General features: G+C 44.1%; 1 long non-coding RNA gene across 5 annotated transcripts; it reads left to right on the top strand.

The window, feature by feature from the left end:
• The first annotated feature begins 2,425 nt into the window (after positions 1 to 2,425).
• On the top strand, positions 2,426 to 20,676 carry LOC308460049. 5 transcript variants are annotated; one of them, XR_013978418.1, is made up of 6 exons: positions 2,426 to 2,547; positions 3,872 to 4,018; positions 5,126 to 5,304; positions 5,735 to 6,271; positions 8,245 to 8,321; positions 10,282 to 10,523. It is a non-coding gene; the product is annotated as an uncharacterized lncRNA (long non-coding RNA). The 5 variants fall into 5 exon arrangements; XR_013978417.1 differs by lacking the exons at positions 5,126 to 5,304; positions 5,735 to 6,271; positions 10,282 to 10,523 and adding an exon at positions 20,424 to 20,676; XR_013978419.1 differs by lacking the exons at positions 5,126 to 5,304; positions 5,735 to 6,271 and having other exon boundaries at positions 10,282 to 10,520.
• Positions 20,677 to 21,228: the final 552 nt, after the last annotated feature.

Below are 21,228 nucleotides of genomic sequence, written 5' to 3'. Positions count from 1 at the left end.
ATTTCCCTGGGTAGCCAGAATATTGGCTATCATAACTGGTGGTTCCTGTGGCTTCAAAAAAAGGTGGCCGCCAATTGCCACCCAAAATCATATACTGTCTTGTTCCCCCCTTTGTCAAAAGAAGAGAAAGGAGAAGCTGGGAAGCCGTCACATGCCTTCACTACCTCAAGATGACCACCCTTGCCCCAAATCAGTCAGCTAGACTGCTAGAGAATACAGCCTGCTTCTTATCATGTGCTGCTGCAAGCCAATAATAATAATTTATTTATACCCTGCCCAGCTGGCTGGGCTTCCCCAGCCACTCTGGGCGGCTTCCAACCAAATATTAAAATACAGTAATACATCAAACATTAAAAGCTTCCCTAAACAGGGCTGCCTTCAGATGTCTTCTAAAAGTCTGGTAGTTGTTGTTCTCTTTGACATCTGGTGGGAGGGCGTTCCACAGGGCGGGCGCCACCACCGAGAAGGCCCTCTGCCTGGTTCCCTGTAACTTGGCTTCTCGCAGTGAGGGAACCGCCAGAAGGCCCTCGGCGCTGGACCTCAGTGTCCGGGCAGAACGATGGGGGTGGAGACGCTCCTTCAGATATACTGGACCAAGGCCATTTAATAATAATATGCTGCTTGCTTTTAATAGCAGGAGAGAAGCATAGCAAAGGGAAAGTTTGTCTTCCTCCAGCCTCATGAGGAGCCTCTTCAGTGGGGCTGGTGAGTCTGGGCCTCACCCCCTAGGCCAGGTGGAAAGGGCCTTGCAGGGAGCAGCCTTCATGCCCCACAGCCAGGCGATGTTCCTCCAGCCTCGTGAGGAGCCTCTATGAATGCATTTCATTTTTTCTGACTCATGCCTCGCACTGGGGATTTGGGGATGGCACAAGTATTTGTCTTTAAAGAGGCATTTTTATTTTTAAAAATTGTTTTTGATTGCTTGGTGCCGATTTTTAACTTCTCCTTTCTGTACTTGCTCTGCTTGGTTGCTTCGTGTCAGTCAGTCTATAGGATTTGCACCAGAAACCTATGCATGCTTACTCAGAAGTCAGTCACACTCTGCTCAGTTGGGCTTACTCACAGGTGAGTGTGCAAAGGATGGCAGACTTTGCTGCCTTCCCTGGGTCTTTGTAAAATTAAATTTAGGATTAATTAATGTGCGTAGACTGCAAGGCACCATGCAATGCAAGGGCTAGGATTTTGCATGCTAGGCTCAGATATTTTTTCCAACTCTAGAAATTAAAAAAATATTTCATTTATCTGTTGGAGATAAAGGTATTACACATTATCCCTTCCTTTGCACATTTTTTCCTCACAACAATCTGGTGAGGTGGGTTAGGCTGAGAGGTTGTAATTGGCTCAAAGTGACCATGTGAGCTTTACAAAGAAGCTGGAATTTGAACCTGACACCTGAGAGTGTTGGGCAGGCGGGGGTGGGGGGTGGGAACAACACTGAGCTTGCACAAACTTCCTTGGTATCAGAATTGGAATGCTAAAAGCAGGTAAAAATTTTTCCATACCATCACCTCCACGAATTGGGGTGGGTGGTGCCAATTCATGGTTCACCTCAGGTGCCAATTTTTTTTTGGGCCAGCCCTGTTCCAAAGCGTTACTAGTTCTGATTGTGAAGGCAAAGTATTGCAGCCATGGCTAGTAGCCATGGTTTGCCTTCTCCTTCAGTCTGATCCTCCTTTAAAGCCATCCATGTTGTTAATGTACTGCAGTGTCCAGACCGGACTAGGACCCAGCTGTCCAGGGTTCAAATCTCTTGGCTATAAAGCTCCCTGGGTGACCTTGGACCAGGTTTCAGGCTTTTAGCCTAGCCTACCTCACAGGGTTATTGTGAAGATCATTTAGAGAGAGGAATTGCATTGTATACCAAGTTCCTTGATATAAAAAAAAAGAGTTTTCATGTAAGAATGCAATAAAGCAACAAGAAAGGCCTCTAGGTGCAGAAACATGTTTTTAAAAAGATGCCTAGAGGTGGCAAATGTGGGTGAGCACCCAGAGAGAGAAGGTGGTTCCATAATACAATGAAGTCCCTGTCTCATTTTTAAAAAAAGAACATTCACCCCCCTAGAACCTAGACTACACCGTGACCAAATGGTGGCCCACTATCCAGCCACAACTGGGCAAACAGGTGAGTTTTAAAGAGGTGCCAGAAACTGGATCAGTCATGGCCTGCCTTATTTCCTTCGATTCTCCAGAGGGGTGCAAAGTTGGGAAGATTGGGGGGAACTCTAAGGGGATCCAGCTGCCTGAGCCTTCTGCTTGGGGGTAAATGCAGGGGTGGGCCAGATGCTTGGCAGCTGCCCAGGTGACATGGGCGGGGCAGAGAGAGCGTTCCTGGAGCCCAGAGCCCATTGGCTCCAGTCCCTGGCCAGGCTCTGACCTCACAACCGGCTGTGGAATCCTGCAGAATGTTTTGTTTCCTAGGAGGCCAGGTGAGTTGTTTGAAACGATCCCTGGGTCAGTTGAAAGTCCACTCGGTTGAAGATCAGATCACTTCTTCTGTTCTGGATATTTTCAGACCTGTTGCGTAATGTGCTGCTGGTTTTGCAGAAGGTAAAATCATGGGAAAGAGGGGAGACATTATGAAAATTCATGCCCCCGCATGAATGGTTATTTTACCTTTCTCCCCTCCCCCCCCCCTTCTTTGGTATAATTTTTTATTAAGTTTTTCTGTTTTACATTTTAGAATATTCATTTAAACAACCTTAAAATATCAATGACTTCCCTTCTCTTTCCATGGTTCATTTCACATACCATAAATCCCTGCATATTGTGCTTAAACTAAACCATTCAGTATTCCATTGTTACATCCATGAAAACTGATTTACACTGTTGAATTTATCTTAATGTTGCCAACGTTTTGAAACGTACACAATTTTCACCCATATATTCAATAAACATTTTCCAATCTTTTTAAAACATATGTTCTTCTTGTTCTCTTTTTCTATATGTTAAGTCTGCAAGCTGCACATATTCCATCACTTTTAGTAGGGATCTTACTTGTCTTCCATTTTTGGGCTAACGAAGCACAGGCCACAGTAGTAGCATACATAAATACCCCCCCACTCCAACGGAAAGTGTTCAGCTATCAGTGATGCAATGGGAAATACATGTCTTCATTCTTCCTCTGTTAAAATGCTGAACCCCAAGAAAGCCCCCAAATCAAGGGCTGGAGACCTATAGCACAGACCTGAGACCCCTGCTTCTCCCTTCTTCTACAGAAGAGCCATAATCTCCTTCCTTCTCCCTCCCAAGGGTAGCCTGGAACTTTTGAGTTCTTGAAAATGGCCAGGAGAGACTTTTTCTCCAAACAAGACCCAGAATGGCAGTGGTGGACTTGGGGCTCTCAAATTCCAGTGCCACCCTGTGCAACTCCCCCCCCCCCGGCCCACTGCCGCCTCTTGTGCTCTGTTCCAAAGCATTGTTTTGGCACCCCCTGCAGTGTGGCACCCAGTGCGGCCACACCAGTCACACCACCCTAAAACCAGCAGAGCTGTTGAGTGCTTCCTGGTATCTAGGCTGGCGAGTGGCCATAGATCAGCGGTGGAGCCCTTGCCTTGCCTGCTTGAACCCCAAGTGCAGTAGCATCCAGGAAGGCCTGGGAAGGAGAGACCCCTGCTTGAGGCACCTGCCGTGGAGGTCACTTTGGGCCAGGAGGACCAATGGTCTGACTGGACAAGGCAGCTCCTTGGCGCCCCACCAGTGGCCACTCTGGGCTTTGCTCCCAGTTCAGGAGGAGAGCAGGATCCATCTCTCCTTGTAAGGCAGAGCCCAAGTCTTTTTTGAAAGAACAACCCACTTTAGCTGCCTCTTTTCCAGACCCTGCTGGGATTCGGCCTCAACCTGATGTTCTTCTTCTTCTGCCCTCTTTGCACAGAGCAGCTTATGACGGAGGCCTCCCACCTACACTCGCTGCATAGTCTGGTGGTCCTGTTTTACCAATGGATGTATAAATAGAAACTCCTTTAACAGGAGGAGCTGGCCCTCATTTTCCCCAACCTACAAGAATTGCTCAAGATCCACAGTAAGTCTGCTTCCCCTCCAGACCAGTCCCCATTCTGTGGCTGGCCCAGGCCTCCGCTTCTTCCTGGGCGGGTCAGGAGCAGAGGGGGAAAGGCCAAAAATTGGAGCACAGCACCCAAAGAGCTCTGCAGCAGGATCAGGCCCAAGGGACCCAGCCAGTCTTGCAGCCTGTTTTCAGGGGGGCCCACTAGCAGCAGGGCAGGAGCGCAAGCACAATGCCCCCCAGGAATGGGGATTATTCAGAGGCATCCACTGCCTTGGTCAGGGGAGGATGGAGGTGGCAGCCAGTTGCTGCCTCTAAGTCTAACCTACCTCACAGGGTTGTTGTAGTGGGATGTGTTACATCAGTGCAGTCAGTTGCAACATGCTTTACTTCCTAGAGTGGACAGAGACGGGTGTGTGGGTGTGTAACTTCCTGTCCCTGCTGTAAGTTATTCAGCAGATGAGTGTGACTCTATAAAAGCAGAGTCACACAGCCATTTGGTTCAGTTCAGTTCCTGTTCGATTCAACTCTCAGTTAAGTCTCATCCATTTTGTTGTCTGCTGGCTCTGAATGCCACCACCACCGGCTGACCAATTTCCTGGACTGCAAGATGCAGCGCCCGGCCAGTTACCCTCTGCTGCTGAATAATATCACCCAGCACACTCTTCCTCCTTCTCCATATATTTGTGTGGTGGGGAAGGTGTCCCAGGAGAGCTGTGCCTCTCCATGATTCCATGTTGATATGCTTCCTAACTTTGGGAGGTTGTGAGCTGCATTGAGCCTGCCTTACTGGGGAAAGCCAGCGCCCAAGAGGGTGATGGTGGGGGGAGAGATGATCTCCTGTGTTTCTACAACCCCGTCTGCTTGAATTAGTGCCCTGTGGGGCTGTGTCTGCAGGGCATAGGTGTTGTTCAGCAGCTCACTTTCCTATCAGCAAACAAGGATCCCTTTGCCTCATGCATCTGGGCTGCTGCTGCTCATCTGCCTTTCAGACCTGTTTGCTTTTCAATGCAGCCGTGTTCCTAGTTTGTGCTGGGATCTGCGTTGGGTTTCAAGCTAATAAAATGAAACCAACTTTGCAGGCAGCCTCTATGCCCCCCCCCTCTCTGCACCTTCCTTGCTCAGAGTCAATTTGTGAGCACCAGTGCCTTTGCCTGGCATGCAAGGAGTGTAAGGAGTTCCTTGAAGGAGTGAAGGAGGAGCTGAGGCAGGCAGAGTACCAGCAGCAGCTGGCTGCCTACCAAAAGTGCCAGGATGCCAGGTCTCTGTGGAAGAACGGTCACCCACTGGCCAGGCATTTCCAGGTAGGGCCTCCCCTTTGCCCTCCCCTCCAATCCCTGAAATATACTTGGAGTCGAGTGTGGATTTCATGCTCTTTATTCAGCTCATAGTAGTGAGGAATGGAAGTTCCCCCGAAATGTCTGCTTTATATACATTATTTACACAATGGGTGCCACATGATTGGCTAATTTTGGGATTCTCCTGTAGGCCAATCAGGTTGCGACTTCACTTCCACCTGGAGTTGGATTGGGTGGCTCCTGCGGGCCAATCAGAGTGCTGCATTCTGAATCCTATTGTTCTAGGACCAATCAGACTGCTGCATTCTGAATCCTCCTGTTCTAGGACCAATCAGACTGCTGCAATTTGGATCCTATTCAACTCAGTACATAACACTGGCCTTGTCCTGCTCTTCCCCTCTGTGAAACGCTGCCTTTTTCTGCCCCTGCTGTGCAGCACCTTGACCTGAGGGAGCCCCAACTCATCCAGGAGGGGCCTTTGCATCTGTGCATCAGCAAGAAGAAGGCTGTGGGCACATGAAAGAAACACCCTCTTCTGCCAAGAGACACACACATACGTGGCACAGGCCACTCAGAGTGGAGGGGCATGCGCTCTTCCTCTGCAGTTGGCTTTGCCACTTAGACCCCCCCTCCTTTTCTATTAAAACAGGAATCAAAAAGGGGAGGGGTTGTGGCTTTGTGGCAGAAAGACTCTGGAGTCTAAAAGCCCTGGAGAGCCACTGCTCTGCCAGCGAGAGACAGTTTGGTAATCAAAACTGTGACAATTCCTTCACCGATGACTGATAATTTACATTAAAATTTAGCTTTAGAAAAAGGATGGTTTCTGGTCATGGTGGTGCCAGAGTCACTGGAGTAAAGTCTGCCAAACCTGGGCAAAGGAGCAACTGCATTCAAGACTTCAGCATATATCTGGACAGTCAAAGAAGTTTCTGTCAAAGTACCCTCCTGAGTATAACCAGTCAGGAATCCCAAGGTATGGATTGGCGCCCTGATGAAACCATCTTGTTCTCCATTCGGCTTCATCTTCTGCATGTTCCTTACAAGCAGCTCTCTGCTCCTCTTCTAGTCTCTCTTTCTCTTTGCTAGCCAGATCAATTTCTCCATTCTCCATGTGTCTGATGTCTGGCCTCAGTCGACAGTCAGTGGGAGCCAATACTTCTTCCGTGCCTTTTTCTAGTTCCTTTGACGGCAAAATTGGTGAAATTGTACATCTGGGATGAATGTGGTGGTCTAGCGAGAGGAGACAGGGCTGAGCTAGACAGACCAAGCAAAGGTCGCCGGGCAGCTTTCGAAAAGATTAAGAGAACCAAGCAGTTTTAGAACGCAATCCCTAAAACATAGTAGAACCTTAGCTGTCGAAGCAGCCAACTTTCATGGGTAGCTAGAGCTCTCATACAACAAGCCACAGATCACAACTCTCCCAGAGAGACCGTGTTTGGCTGGAAGAAGGGCCTTTGTAGCTCCATGGCAGAACACCTGCTTGGCATGCGGAAGGTCCCAGCTTCAGTGGCATCTCCAGGTAGGGCTGAGGGGAAGACTCCCTGCCTGGGACCCTGGAGAGCCATTATGGCCAGGCAGAGCTAGATGGGCTCAAGGGCCTGATTTGGTCCAGCCTCCTTTGTCTCTCTGACTTGCTGGGCCTTTGACCTGGTTCTGCAGCCTGGCACCTAGATGTTCTCCTCAGGATAAGTGGAGCGGGTGAGCAACAATCCCTCACTCTGTCTGTCTGTCTGTCTGTCTGTCTGTCTGTCTCTGTGTTAGGCCTGAACGCCCTGCTTCTGAAAGATCTCATAGTGTTTGCAGTTGAAATGCTTCTGAAAGAAGGCAGGGGTCTCCCTTTTAAGCCCCATTGTTCCCCTCTCCCCTTCATATTTCAGTTGTACCTTCAGCAAGTAGCACCCCTACACTGTCATAGCTGTCAACCGTCCCTTATTTGGCGGGAAAGTCCCTTATCCCAGCGCCGTGTCCCACTGCTGTTCCTTATTGATGATGTCCCTTAAATTTCCCGGGTTTCAAAGGAAGCAGCTCCTCTCCCTCCCTCCCTCCCTGCCAGGGAGGAGGGAGGCTCCAACTGTGTTGCTTGGCTGCGTTGCTCACCCAATAAGGAGTCTAAGAACGACGGGGGGTGGAGCTTGCATGCCTTGTGCCGATCAAATCGTCCGTGTTGCCTGGGGACTCGCCTTTGCTCAGCGCTTCCCAGCGGAGAGGTGACGATGGTTTTCCTTGCTGCATCCCCTTTGTCGGGTTGCCGCGCTGTGGGAACCACAGTTTGAGGCTTCGTTTGGCTGCTGGCTGGGCTTTCTGCCTTTGGCTCGGAGGGGCTCAGAAGTTGAACATACCTGTGCTCGGAATCGGATGGATACGTCATTGACGGCCCACTAACCCTTGCCGGGGGAAAGGTCTGTCTGGAGCGGGGGCACATGGTGGGGGGAAAGGAAAGGAGCTGGTTGAGTACAATGGTGGGCGGCGATCTCTTGGGGGGGGGGTTTGGATTTGTTTTGGAAGCTCCTTCGAGTGACTGTTATGGAGGAAAGGAAAGGAGCTGGTTGTCTAAAATCCCTTATTTTGGCTGCTGATCCCTTATTTTTGAGGCTGCTGGTCCCTTATTTTCAAATCTGTAAGTTGACAGCTATGCCCTACACTGTGCATGCGCACGCAACACAAACACACGCGGATGCCATGGTCCTGTCCTGGTTGCTCTGCAGTCATTAAGCCTTGAACTCTTCCATATCGTCAGGGCTGATGCCTTCTATTCGGCAAAGCTTACAACTGAAGTCTTCAACTGGCTTATAGGAACAACTTTTAAAACTTAATCTGCAAAGATAGGATAAAAGAAAGTGGTTAAAAGCATGCATATACCATAAGAGGTCCCATCTGGGCTTGGGGTGGTGAAGGGTTAATGCCCCCTCACGCCCACTGATGGATGTCTCTGTCCCTCATTTTTAGGCCACTGATCCAAACTGATTTCGTCTCCCCTCCGATGACCCTCAGGAGCAAGAGTCGAAGGAGGACAATGGTTTCTGGTGAGTTGCTGGTGTTGCTGCAACATGGGGGTGTCTCCCATGATGGGGGGGCAGTCTCAGCCACCGAGGTCTGGCAGGGCTGCAAGGCATTCTGGGAGTGTCCTGCCCACCCCCTTCCCTCCTCCTCCCGGTGAGAAGATCTGGTCACCAGCTGGGTGAAGGGCAGCTGTCCTCCTTCTCAGGGGTCCCTAACCTCTTCCCTCTGGGCTCCCTCTTTTATTAAATACATTTAATAATAATAACAATAACTTCCACAAGTTGTGTGTCTCTGCTTTGCCTCCTGATGTTTGATGGATGAGATGTTGACATGCCTTTTGCAGAGGTTTTGCAGATCTCAGGCTACTACTACTTACATTGTTTTTCCAATAGAGGCCACTGTTTCCTAAGCGGATTTAACATTTAAATGGCAACTGGCATTTTTCTGTAGCGCTTTCTTTCAGGGTATGGTACTGTGTTTATCTATGTTTTTGGCCTTCATATGCTGAATATATTTGAGGAAATGGTTTATGCAAGACTACTTACTTTGAGTAACAGCCTTCTTTATCAGAAACTATTTTGTGCACACAGCTCAGTTCTTAAGTGCCACTAGAGGGTGCTCCTAATCTATTTGAAGAGGTTTGCAGATTCCCCATACAGCATCCATATCTTTTTAACTGCACTGAAAGTGATCCTTAAGCTGGGCTTCTTCCACCCCACCAAGAAAAAGCCAAGGATATTGACTTTGATAGTGGATGGTTAGGCAGATCCTTAAGACTGTAATCCAAAACCGTACTAGAACACAGGTTTTTTTTTCTGGAAAAAAGGGGAAACTCACCACGAAGTTAGTGTTAGTTTGTGTATTGTGGGCCCAGTCGCAGTGACACACACACACACACACACACACAGAGAGAGAGAGAGAGAGAGAGAGAGAGAGAGAGAGAGAGAGGCTAAATGTAAGATGTGATTAATAAACTCAAGCAGACAACTATCTGGATTAGAAATGGCCACAACTTTATTGATTACTGATATAGGTGAATTTTTGGCTTAGGAATTGTGTGTACAGTGGTACCTTGGGTTAAGTACTTAATTCGTTCCGGAGGTCCGTTCTTAACCTGAAACTGTTCTTAACCTGAAGCACCACTTTAGCTAATGGGGCCTCCTGCTGCTGCCACGCCGCCGGAGCACAATTTCTGTTCTCACCCTGAAGCAAAGTTCTTAACCTGAAGCACTATTTCTGGGTTAGCGGAGTCTGTAACCTGAAGTGTATATAACCCGAGGTACCACTGTATAACCATTCCAGTCCTCCCCAGACAAAATAATAATAATAATAATAATAATAATAATAATAATAATAATAGTAATAATATAATTTGATTTTTAAAAGGTAAGGGAACTTAGTTCCCTTGCGTTCCTGCTCAAAACAAACAAACAAAAAACCCTTGCCAGAACAGAAGCCCAACTGAACACATTGGGACTTGGTTGGCATCCTTCTGTCTTGGAAGACAATGGGAGGAATGCGCTTTGCAGAGAATTACAGAGCCTGCTGTAGCTGCAGGGACTGAAAGGGGAGAGACATGTTTTACTGCAGCTGGGGCAGATGAAGACATCCGATTGTGCTAATGCTGGCTTCTAAGGTGATCGCAGGGGCCTGGGGGCTTCCCCTCTATGTGAACTGGCCCAAGTCAGCCCTCATACAAAAACTGAGCCTAAACATGAGGCAGAGGCATGTAGAGGTTACAGTGTTGGGCTAGGATTGAGGAGACCTAGGCTGAAATCCCCATGCAACCATGAAACTCACTATCTCTTGGCCTGATTGATCTCACAGGGCTGTTGTAAGGATAAAATTGAGGGTGGGCATTTTGATTGCTTTGACCTACGTGGTGGAAAGTTGGGGGTGAAAGTGTAATAAAGACATCAATAAATGTAACTGCATTTACGTAAATTCTTACCCTAGCCCCTGTCTTTCCTCCTCCTGTTTTAGCTGCTCCAAGCACAAACTTGGGACTATTGCCTATTTTACTGCAACGCTTCCCACTCCATTTCCTGGACTGCAACAACATTCCAAAAGGCTATCCTTTGTGTTTCATCAGCTGGTGCATTTGAATACAAAGCTTATCATATATTTATGATCTGAGAAGTTCTTTTGTTTCATTCATCGTGGCTTAAGGTTCTGCCATGTATAACAGCAAATTGCTTTTTTCATTCCTGTTTCTCGGGAGTACCGTATTTTTTGCTCTATAAGACTCACTTTTCCCCTTCTAAAAAGTAAGGGGAAATGTGTGTGCGTCTTATGGAGCGAATGCAGGCTGCGCAGCTATCCCAGAAGCCAGAACAGCAAGAGGGATTGCTGCTTTCACTGCGCAGCGATCCCTCTCGCTGTTCTGGCTTCTGAGATTCAGAATATATTTTTTCTTGTTTTCCTCCTCCAAAAACTAGGTGCGTCTTGTGGTCTGGTGCGTCTTATAGAGCGAAAAATACGGTAAGTAGAAACAGTCGGCTCCTACTGCCTTATGAATGCCAGAGCTTGCTTCAGCCACAAGATGGCAGGGCCAGCTCTGTTTTACGGCAACATCTGCAAGAGTCACTAAAGAGCGGGATGATATTAATCTTTCAATAACTTGCTCCCACCTCTGTATGTTGAAGCCTAGATGTGTGTGTATTAAGGGACGCGGGTGGCACTGTGGTCTAAACCACTTAGCTTGGGCTTGCCGATTGGAAGGTCGGTGGTTCGAATCCCTGCGACGGGGTGAGCTCCCGTTGCTCGGTCCCAGCTCCTGCCAACCTAGCAGTTCAAAAGCACGTCAAAGTGCAAGTAGATAAATGGGTACCACTCTGGTGGGAAGGTAAACGGCGTTTCTGTGCACTGCTCTGGTTTTGCCAGAAGCGGCTTAGTCATGCTGGCCACATGACCTGGAAAAATTGTCTGCGGACAAATGTCGGCTCCCTTGGCCGGTAATGCGAGATGAGCGCCGCAACCCCAGAGTCGTTCGCAACTGGACTTAACTCTCAGGGGTCCTTTGCCTTTTTATATATACAGTGGTACCTCGGGTTAAGAACTTAATTCGTTCCAGAGGTCCTTCTTAACCTGAAATTGTTCTTAACCTGAAGCACCACTTTAGCTAATGGGGCCTCCAGCTGCCACCGCACTGCCAGAGCATGATTTCTGCTCTCATCCTGAAGCAAAGTTCTTACCTCAAGGTACTATTTCTGGGTTAGTGGAGTCCGTAACCTGAAGCGTCGTATGTAACCCAAGGTACCACTGTATATTACTATATATATTTGTGTGTGTATGTGTGTGTCATTAGCCCTTAACAGCTTCTGGTGTACAGTCAGGGCTGGGTTTAGGTTTGATGAGGCCCTAAGCTACTGAAGGTAATGAGGCCCTTTATATGTCCAGCTGTCCTTTGTCTACATCAAATTGTTGCTGTTTTTTGTGTTGAATATATGCTATGTGGTAATTTATGGACCTAATAGGTATCTAAAGCCATTTGCACATAACAAAATAAGTATTTTACTTACATCATAGGAGCCTACACAAAACAAAACAAAACAAAACAAAACACTGTTGCTGTATGTAGGTTTTATTTTATTTTATTAGTTTTTTTATCTTATATTTTGGAAATGTACATCCAGTTCCCCCCCTTTAATTTTTTTGGGGGCCCCCAAGAGAGTGGGGCCCTAAGCTATAGCTTGTTTAGCTTATACGTAAATCCGACACTGTGTACAGTGCATGTTTAAATATTTTGGATCATTACAGACCACAGATTTCATCTCTGCATAGCTGTCGCCAAAATCTTGTGGGATCTCATATGTGCCATGAGATCTTGACGGAACCTATCCTCATTGCTTCATGGGCGCTGCTGCACAACCCAAGTAAGGGAGTCTTCGGCTGCAGGGCAGTGGTGGCGGGACATCACTTTCCTGTTTTGCCTCAGGCAGCAAAATAGGATGTGCCGCCCCTGCTTTCTGCTGTCTATGATGATCAATAATCCACATGAAAACGTCCTTTGCTGTATATGGCGACAGTCTCTAGCCTATCAGTGTTATTTCTCTCTCTTTTGGGGGCAGATCTGTTCATTATTATTATTATTTAACCAGAAAAGGAGGAAGCTAATCAATTTACAAAAATAGCCAAACATATAAACATACATTTTTTCTGGGGTATGCAGGGGCACACATACCCCTAAACATTTTGTGAATCTTTGTACTTTTGTCCATTTACTGTATTCATTTTTCCAAATTTGAACTATAAAATGGTGATTTTCTTGAGTCAAAATGAGAGTACCCCTAAACTTTTTTTAAGAAAAAAAGGACTGCATATAAACCTGTCTTATTAAAACTTCTTGTTTATTTTTTTTTTGTAAATAATTTTTATTTAAGTTTTAAACAACAAAAAAAGAAAAGAAAAACATACACAATACATATCTCAAAAAAAAGAGAGAGAGAGAAAAAAAAGATAACGAAAACACACAAAAAAGAACACAGTTCAACAATAAAAAACAAAAAACATAACAATTAAAAACAATATCTCTTTTCCATTTCCGTTTTTTTAGTTTGCTTATTTTCTGGACTTCCTCATACCTCCCTCTTTTGTATTCCAATCCAAATTGTTTGTCCAGCAATTTCTTTTCAACTTTTTTAATCCCAATCTTTAACTTTAATATAATATTGTAATATATATCTTCAATTTCTTTAAACCTGATCTTTAATCTTAGTATAATATAACATTAAAATTTTCCCTCTTAATTGTCAGATTTCCATTTCTTTAAACATCTTTAATCCTAATCTTAATCTTAGTCTATCATTAACTTTAACCTGTACAGCTGGAAACCGCTTATTTTCAGTCCAACATCACTCTAACATTCTTTAATTTTACAATGTTTCTGAAGATAGTCTTTGAATTTCTTCCAATCTTCCTCCACCGACTCTTCTCCCTGGTCACGGATTCTACCAGTCATTTCTGCCAGTTCCATATAGTCCATAAGTTTCATCTGCCATTCCTCCAGCGTGGGAAGTTCTTGTGTCTTCCAATATTTTGCAATAAGTATTCTTGCTGCTGTTGTTGCATACATAAAGAAAGTTCTATCCTTTTTTAACACCATTTGGCCGACTATGCCCAGGAGAAAGGCCTCTGGTTTCTTAGGGAAGGTATACTTAAATACCTTTTTTAATTCATTATATATCATTTCCCAGAAAACCTTAATCTTTGGGCACGTCCACCAAAGGTGAAAAAATGTACCTTCAGTTTCTTTACATTTCCAACATTTATTATCGGGCAAGTGATAAATTTTTGCAAGCTTGACTGGGGTTATGTACCACCTGTATATCATTTTCATAATATTCTCTCTTAAGGCATTACATGCCGTAAATTTCATACCTGTGGTCCACAACTGTTCCCAGTCAGCAAACATAATGTTATGTCCAATGTCCTGTGCCCATTTAATCATAGCCGATTTTACCGTTTCATCCTGAGTGTTCCATTTCAGCAGCAAGTTATACATTCTTGACAAATTCTTAGTTTTGGGTTCTAACAGTTCTGTTTCTAATTTTGATTTTTCCACCTGGAAGCCAATTTTCCTGTCCAATTTAAATGTCTCCATTATCTGATAATAATGAAGCCAGTCTCGCACTTTGTTTTTTAATTTTTCAAAACTCTGCAATTTCAGTCTATCTCCGTCTTGTTCCAAAATTTCCCAATATTTCGGCCATTTGACCTCCATATTGACCTTTTTCAAGGCTTTCGCTTCCATTGGTGACAGCCACCTTGGGGTTTTGTTTTCTAGCAAATCCTTATATCTTAACCAAACATTAAATAGCGCTTTCCTGACAATGTGGTTTCTAAATGCTTTATGTGCTTTGACCTTATCATACCATAAATATGCATGCCATCCAAATACATTGTTAAAACCTTCCAAATCCAAAATGTCAGTGTTTTCAAGAAGTAGCCATTCTTTCAACCAGCAAAAAACTGCTGATTCATAGTAAAGTTTGAGGTCTGGCAGGGCAAATCCGCCTCTTTCCTTTGCATCCGTTAAAATTTTAAATTTTATTCTGGGCTTCTTGCCCTGCCAGACAAATTTAGAAATATCTTTCTGCCACCTCTTGAAACAATCCATTTTGTCGACAATCTGCAAAGTTTGAAACAAAAACAACATTCTAGGCAATACATTCATTTTTATCGCAGCAATACGGCCTAGCAGTGAAAGCTTCAAATTTGACCAAATTTCTAAATCTTTTTTCACTTCAGACCAACACTTTTCATAGTTATCTTTAAATAAGTTCCCATTTTTTGCTGTCATGTTAATCCCCAGGTATTTAACTTTCTTAACCACTGTTAAACCTGTCTCATTCTGAAACCTCTCTCTTTCAAACGGTGTTAAATTTTTCTCTAAAACCTTGGTTTTTGACTTGTTCAATTTAAATCCTGCCACTTGACCAAATTCCTGAATCAGTTCTAAAACTCTTTTAGTACTAGATTCTGGCTCCTGTAACGTCAATACTAAGTCATCTGCAAACGCTCTCAATTTGTACTGTTTAGTTCCGACCTGTATACCTTTAACCGACTGGTCCCTTCTAATCATATTCAGCAAAACCTCCAGGACCGAAATAAAAAGAAGTGGGGAGATAGGGCAACCTTGTCGTGTCCCTTTTTCAATTTTTAGTTCTTCCGTCACAACATTATTAACAATTAGTTTAGCTTTTTGTTCTGAATAAATTGCACCTATACCATTCTCAAAACCTTGGCCTACCCCCATACCCTGGAGATTCTTCTTCATAAAATTCCAAGAAATATTGTCAAAGGCTTTCTCCGCATCTACAAATATCAAAACTGCTTTGGTATTTATATTCACTTCTAATTTTTCCAAAATATCAATTATATTCCTCAAATTGTCAGACAAATGTCTTCCTGGGAGAAAGCCCGCTTGGTCTTTATGGATCTCTTCCATCAGCACTTTCTTGAATCTCTTAGCCAAAATATCTGCAAAAATTTTGTAATCCACATTCAATAACGATATAGGGCGGTAGTTCTTAAGCTGTGTCTTTTCAGTCTCTGTCTTTGGTACAAGTGTAATATATGCTTCTTTCCACGACTCTGGTGCTCTTTTCCCCTCCATTATTTCATTGCAGACCTCTTTCAAAGGTTGGATTAACCATTCTTTTAAAGATCTGTAGTATCTAGAGGTCAAGCCGTCTGGTCCTGGAGATTTACCCAATTGCATATTTTGAATGGCACCTTCTATTTCTTGTTCAGTTATTCTATGATTCAAAATTAATTTATTTTCTTGAGATATTTTTTGTAATCCATTTGTTTTCAAAAATTGGTCCAAGTCTGTTTCTTTCAATGGCCCTTGAGTGTATAATCGTTTAAAGTACCTCTGGAAACAACTTCTAATCTCTGCTGGGTTCTGTATGTTTCTTCCTTCCACCTCTAAGTTCGTAATCGTATTTAATTTTTGTCTCTTTTTCATTTGCCATGCTAACAATTTACCACATTTATTGGCCGACTCAAAAGTCTTTTGTCTCATTTGTTTAATTTTCCATTCTATTTCCTGATTCATCATTTTCATATATTGTACTTGGTATAGCTTTAACTCTCGCAGAATCTCTTGAGATTTGGGATTTACTCTCAGTCTTTTTTCACATTCCTTTATTTTGTCCATTATCTTATCCTTCTTCTCATTTTGAGTTCTTTTCTTTATAAACTCTTTATATACTCTGGTTTCTCTTCAGATCGTATAAATCTTTCGCCTTTTACTAAAACTTCTTGTTTAAACATCCTAAGTATCTTCAATAGTTTTTGTACATGTTTCATTGTGCTTTTAATATTTTGTTTGGAGTCACCCAGGACTGAGTTATATAGCTACCAATAAAACGGTTTAAGTGTGTTTTAAGTGCAATATACAATGTGACACTAGATGGCAGTGATGAGCCTTGTGGAAAAATCAATGTATTTTTTAAAATGCTTTTACAGAATGGTTTTTTAAATGTGTGTAGATTCCACCCCAGAGTGGCTGGGGCAACCCAGACAGATGGGTTGCATATAAATAAAATAAGAATAAGAAGTATTATTAAAGTACCCTAAAGATCTTAAACATCTAAAATATTTAAATATCTGTGCAAATTGGACTACTGGATTCCATTTGCTTAAAAAGGGTGATAGCCAATCAAGTCAGAGAAGAGCATCTAAATTAATGTGAATTCCTTAAGTCCATTTATTTCAGTTGGTTTACTCTGAATATGAGTCAACTAAAAGTTATCCTATTTCTTTATATGCCATGTGTTTTCTTCACATCTACTCAGTGTTTCTTAGCTTGTTCCTACCACTTGCCACCTACTTTTATGTTGCCTGGTTTAGAATCTATCTTCCAATATTTAGCATAAAGATTCCTTTCAAAACAAATTGTATCGTCTGCACGTGAATTTTCCTAGTGATCCAGTAACCTTTAGTAGAATTAAAAAGGCACAATAGTAGGTTAACAACTAAATTTATCAGTTTAAAAAATTGACTATAATTATAGCCATTCACATGGGACGCGGGTGGCACTGTGGGTTAAACCACAGAGCCTAGGACTTGCCGATCAGAAGGTCGGTGGTTCAAATCCCCACAACGGGGTGAGCTCCTGTTGCTCGGTCCCTGCTCCTGCCAACCTAGCAGTTCGAAAGCACGTCAAAGTGCAAGTAGATAAATAGGTGCCGCTCCGGCGGGAAGGTAAACGGCGTTTCCGTGCACTGCTCTGGTTCGTCAGAAGTGGCTTAGTCATGCTGGGCACATGACCCGGAAGCTGTACGCCGGCTCCCTCGGCCAATAAAGTGAGATGAGCACCGCAACCCCAGAGTCGGTCATGACTGGACCTAATGGTCAGGGGTCCATTTACCCCTTTACCTTTTTTTAGCCATTCACTAATATTTCCTTACTGTCTAGCATTCCAACCATAAATGAAAAAACAACAACTACCCAACTCCTATTTTCTTCCTTTTGCTTATAGGGGCAGCATTTGACACCCCCTGTCTAGCTTGTCACTTTACTCTTCCATGGTATCCAGCGTAATTGTATTGACATTTTTAAAGCAGCGTTCCTTCGACGTTTTCACCGCTCAAAATGTTGAGCCTTTCCCAAATTAAAAAGAAAGCAAGAAAGATCACCTGGTGTCTCTTCCTTCATTCCACTTTAACATATGTTTATGCTTCCTAGTGCTGTGTTACTTCAGCAACAACTGATATACCTTTGAAAAAAACCTTTATCTCATTTCCCCACCCCTGCTTAATTGTGACTAGGCACTAAATACTAGATATTTTCCGGATAAAAATGTGTTTATTGGGAGAAATTGGCACAAGGCAGATGGATTTCCATAAGGATTTTGTGCATGGTTTATTTGTTTGTTTTTACAAAAAAGGGGCAAATTGCTGCAGAACTGTGGAGGACTGGATTTAAAATTGGAAGCATGACAGGTTGGGAGGAACCAAAATGGACAGATTCATCCATCTCTACTTACTGTCTTCCCCTTTCCTCCTTCCCTCCTTCCCTTCCTCCCTCTTTCCCAAAGGAAGGGCCAGTCACTATTGCAGAGGTCTGAACTGGCTACTTGGAGAGGGCTCCCACTTTCTCCCTTCCATTGCTCCATCCATTTTGGCTTCCCCCCTCCCATTTCCCCCTTCCTTATCTTCTTCCAAGGCCCCCACCCCCACCCATGAAATTAGGCTGAGAGTGACAGGTTGCCCACCACTGCTTAAATCACCCACACGATAAATTCACTTTGCAGGCACTGGTTCACAATGCACCTCTGCTGGGCTTGTTTGAAAACACTGAGGAATTAATTGTATATTTTTTTTAAAGTGGTGGGCTGGTGGGTGGAAGGCAAAACAGGCAGAGGCAGGGAAGAATGAATGGCCTCTTGACCTATTACCATTTGGCAGTTCTATATTCAAACAGATGGGGATAGAAAATCAGTGAAACAGCCTTGAAAGGAACTGTGCAATCCAAAAAGTATTCTGCTGGGGAATGCCAAGTTAATACAAATAGTCTACTTACAAATGGCAGGAAATGGCATTCAAAATTGCCTTTTTTCTTTGGGGTGCCTCCTGGTACTGACTGCTGTGGGCCCAAGTAGTGTGTTGCTCAGACTTTTTTGAATTGAATTGAGATTCACAAGGACCAGATGTTTCAAGAGAAACAGAGTGGAGTGGCAGGGATCTTTTGACTGCCAGAGGTGAACATCAAGAGAGATTTTCAAATCACTAAGGAAAAAACCCCAGAGCGTTTCTCGCACCCAAAATCAGATTGTTCTGGGCCAGAAAAGATCTGTTAATGCTACTGCCTAACTGGAAGTCATTCTGCCATTTAGCTCAGTAACAGTGGAGTTTGGTTCATTCTGGCCTCTACTGTATGATAACTCTTTGGGCTGTACCACTAGCCTTTCCAGACAGGTAAAAGGTAAAGGCAAATGACCCCTGGGCGGTTAAGTCCAGTCAAAGGCGACTAGGGGGTTGCGGCGCTCATCTCACTTTTCAGGCCGAGGGAGCCAGCGTTGGTCCACAGACAGCTTTGCGGGTCATGGGGCCAGCAGGACTAAACCGCTTCTGGCGCAATGGAATGGGACGGAAGCCAGAGCGCACGACAACACCATTTACCTTCCTGCTGCAGCAGTACCTATTTATCTACTTGTTTTTTGTTTTGTTTTTTGAAATAATATTTATTACTTTTAAAAATTACAGAAAAGGAAAAGAAAAGAAACAAAAGAAAAAGAACAAAGAAAGGAAAAAAAGAACAATACAATACAATATATAACAATACAAAACACAACCTAATCACATTAAACTAAACTAAACAAAACCCTAACCCTAAACAAAACAAAACAATAACCATTTAAAAACATAAATCACACCCTTTCCATACTCTATTTTTCATTCCCTTGTTTCCTCTACTTCCTCTCACCTCCCTTTTTGTATTCCACTTCTATTAATTGTTTCAGCAAACCCTTTCCATCTTTCTCTATTTTCTGTCTTATTATAAATATCTTAACATATTTTTTATCATTAAAAACTAAATACTCATATATCCTTAACTCCTTATAACATTTCTACTAAGGCCATAAAATTTCTTTCCACCATTTTTCTATCATTCATTAATTTTGCAATATTTCTAGCAGTACCTATTTATCTACTTGCACTGGCATGCTTTCGAACTGCTAGGTTGGCAGGAGCTGGAAAAGAGCAACAGGAGCTCACTCCATCGTGCGGATTTGAACCGCCAACCTTCTGATCAGCAAGCCCAAGAGGCTCAGTGGTTTAGACCACAGCGCTACCCGCCTCCTAGCACTACCAATGTCATGGGTTGCTGGATGGCATTTCCATGACATATTTTGATTGGCTGTCAGTTTGGCAGGCTCACTGCAAGTAGGTCTTCGCCAGAGTTTGCTTTAAGTGCAGGCTCCATGGTATGGGGACCTAGGACCTTAATCACTTCTGCACCGGTGAAAAAACAGTATCTTCCTCTGCAGCTCCAAGCTGGTTGTGGGAGAGAGCGCCGAACTATGTGCAGTGAGCTCTCTCATCTCCATTTTCCACAAAGGCTATGGCTTTGTTCTACTTTCACAGCTGGAGGCACTCTGTCCAGTTGCACTCACACTCTCTAGTGGCTGGTTTCCACCTGTCTGGTCACTGTGAGAATAGGATGTTGCTCTGGGTGAGCTACTGACCTGCTCTTCCAGGGTTTTTCTCGTGTTCTTATGAACAGCTGTGCTTCTGGCATGTAAGGACAGAGTTTCCATGTCAAAGATTCTGGCACACATGAGCCCCAGGCCCTGAGTGTTTCCTGCTCCCCCTTAAAACTATCTGACATGAAGAGAAGTACTTACTTGACAACCAAACAGATCTACAACCACAGATAAAATTAGTCACCAGCGAACTCTTGTATAGGGAGGGCCCATCAATTGTATGGCATACAGTTGTCAAGTCTCTGGTAAATAAACAGAATGCCCTTAAGCTTCAGGTTTTCTAATTTGCCTCTCCCCACAATAACTAAAGTTGCGTCAGTAGTTTTCCATTTCTAATTACTGTGGTGCTATGACATCTGCTGGTACCCATCGATTATCTCATATGGATTGGGCTGTTCTTATATTCTAGCTAATCTGGCCGTAAATATCACACACGTTCCCTACAGAGATTTCAGCCCATCTGCTGCAGAAGCAGAGAGGTTAAGCGCTCAGTGGAAGAACAGAGGCAATCGAGGCAGCAGCTGAACACTGTGGATGCCGCTGAACTAGAGCCAAGCTAACCAACTGGCAGATTCCAGCATGGGTGCCTTCAACAAACTCAAGTGTTTCTTCTTCCTCTTTGCAATAAAAAATGGCCACTTTTTTTTTTGTTCCACAAATATTCAAGTTGGGTTTTTTTGTCCACACAGGCAGCTCATCAGCTCCCTTTGGCTGTGTTGTGCTCAGGGAAGGAGATAAAATAGTGGTCTGGTTCACATGCCTCGATAAGTCGCAGTATGGTTTACCACAACTGTGAGAGTGCTGGCTTTCAGCAAAAGGTTTGCAAGTGCTTTGTTCCTCCCCAGTCTTTTTAGCTGAGTGCAGAAAGGTAGCTAAACCATAGTTTGGCTTAGTGTGTCATCCAAACATGGGATCTTGATTTAAGGTCTTTGCTCCACAATCTGTAACCATGGGAGAAACCTTGGCTGCAGATCGTGGAAGCAGATACCTTAACCACAATCCAAGGTTTGGGTGCCATACTAAACTAAACCATGGCTTAGCTGCTACACTGACCTAAACAGCCTGGGGAGGAGATGGACAAAAGACCTGCAGTCTCCTTCACAGGAATCAACACGTACACACGTTTGAGCAAAGCCATCGTTTGGCTTATCACTATGTGAGAATGCAGATGATGTGCGCATGAGTGTTGTCTGTATGCGTGCACACACTTTTTC

The sequence above is a fragment of the Podarcis pityusensis genome (assembly GCF_964106645.2).
Source record: "Podarcis pityusensis genome assembly, chromosome: 12".
Lineage (NCBI taxonomy): Eukaryota > Metazoa > Chordata > Lepidosauria > Squamata > Lacertidae > Podarcis > Podarcis pityusensis.
Note: the sequence above shows the minus strand (reverse complement) of the source record. Positions and strands in the feature narration are given on the sequence as shown.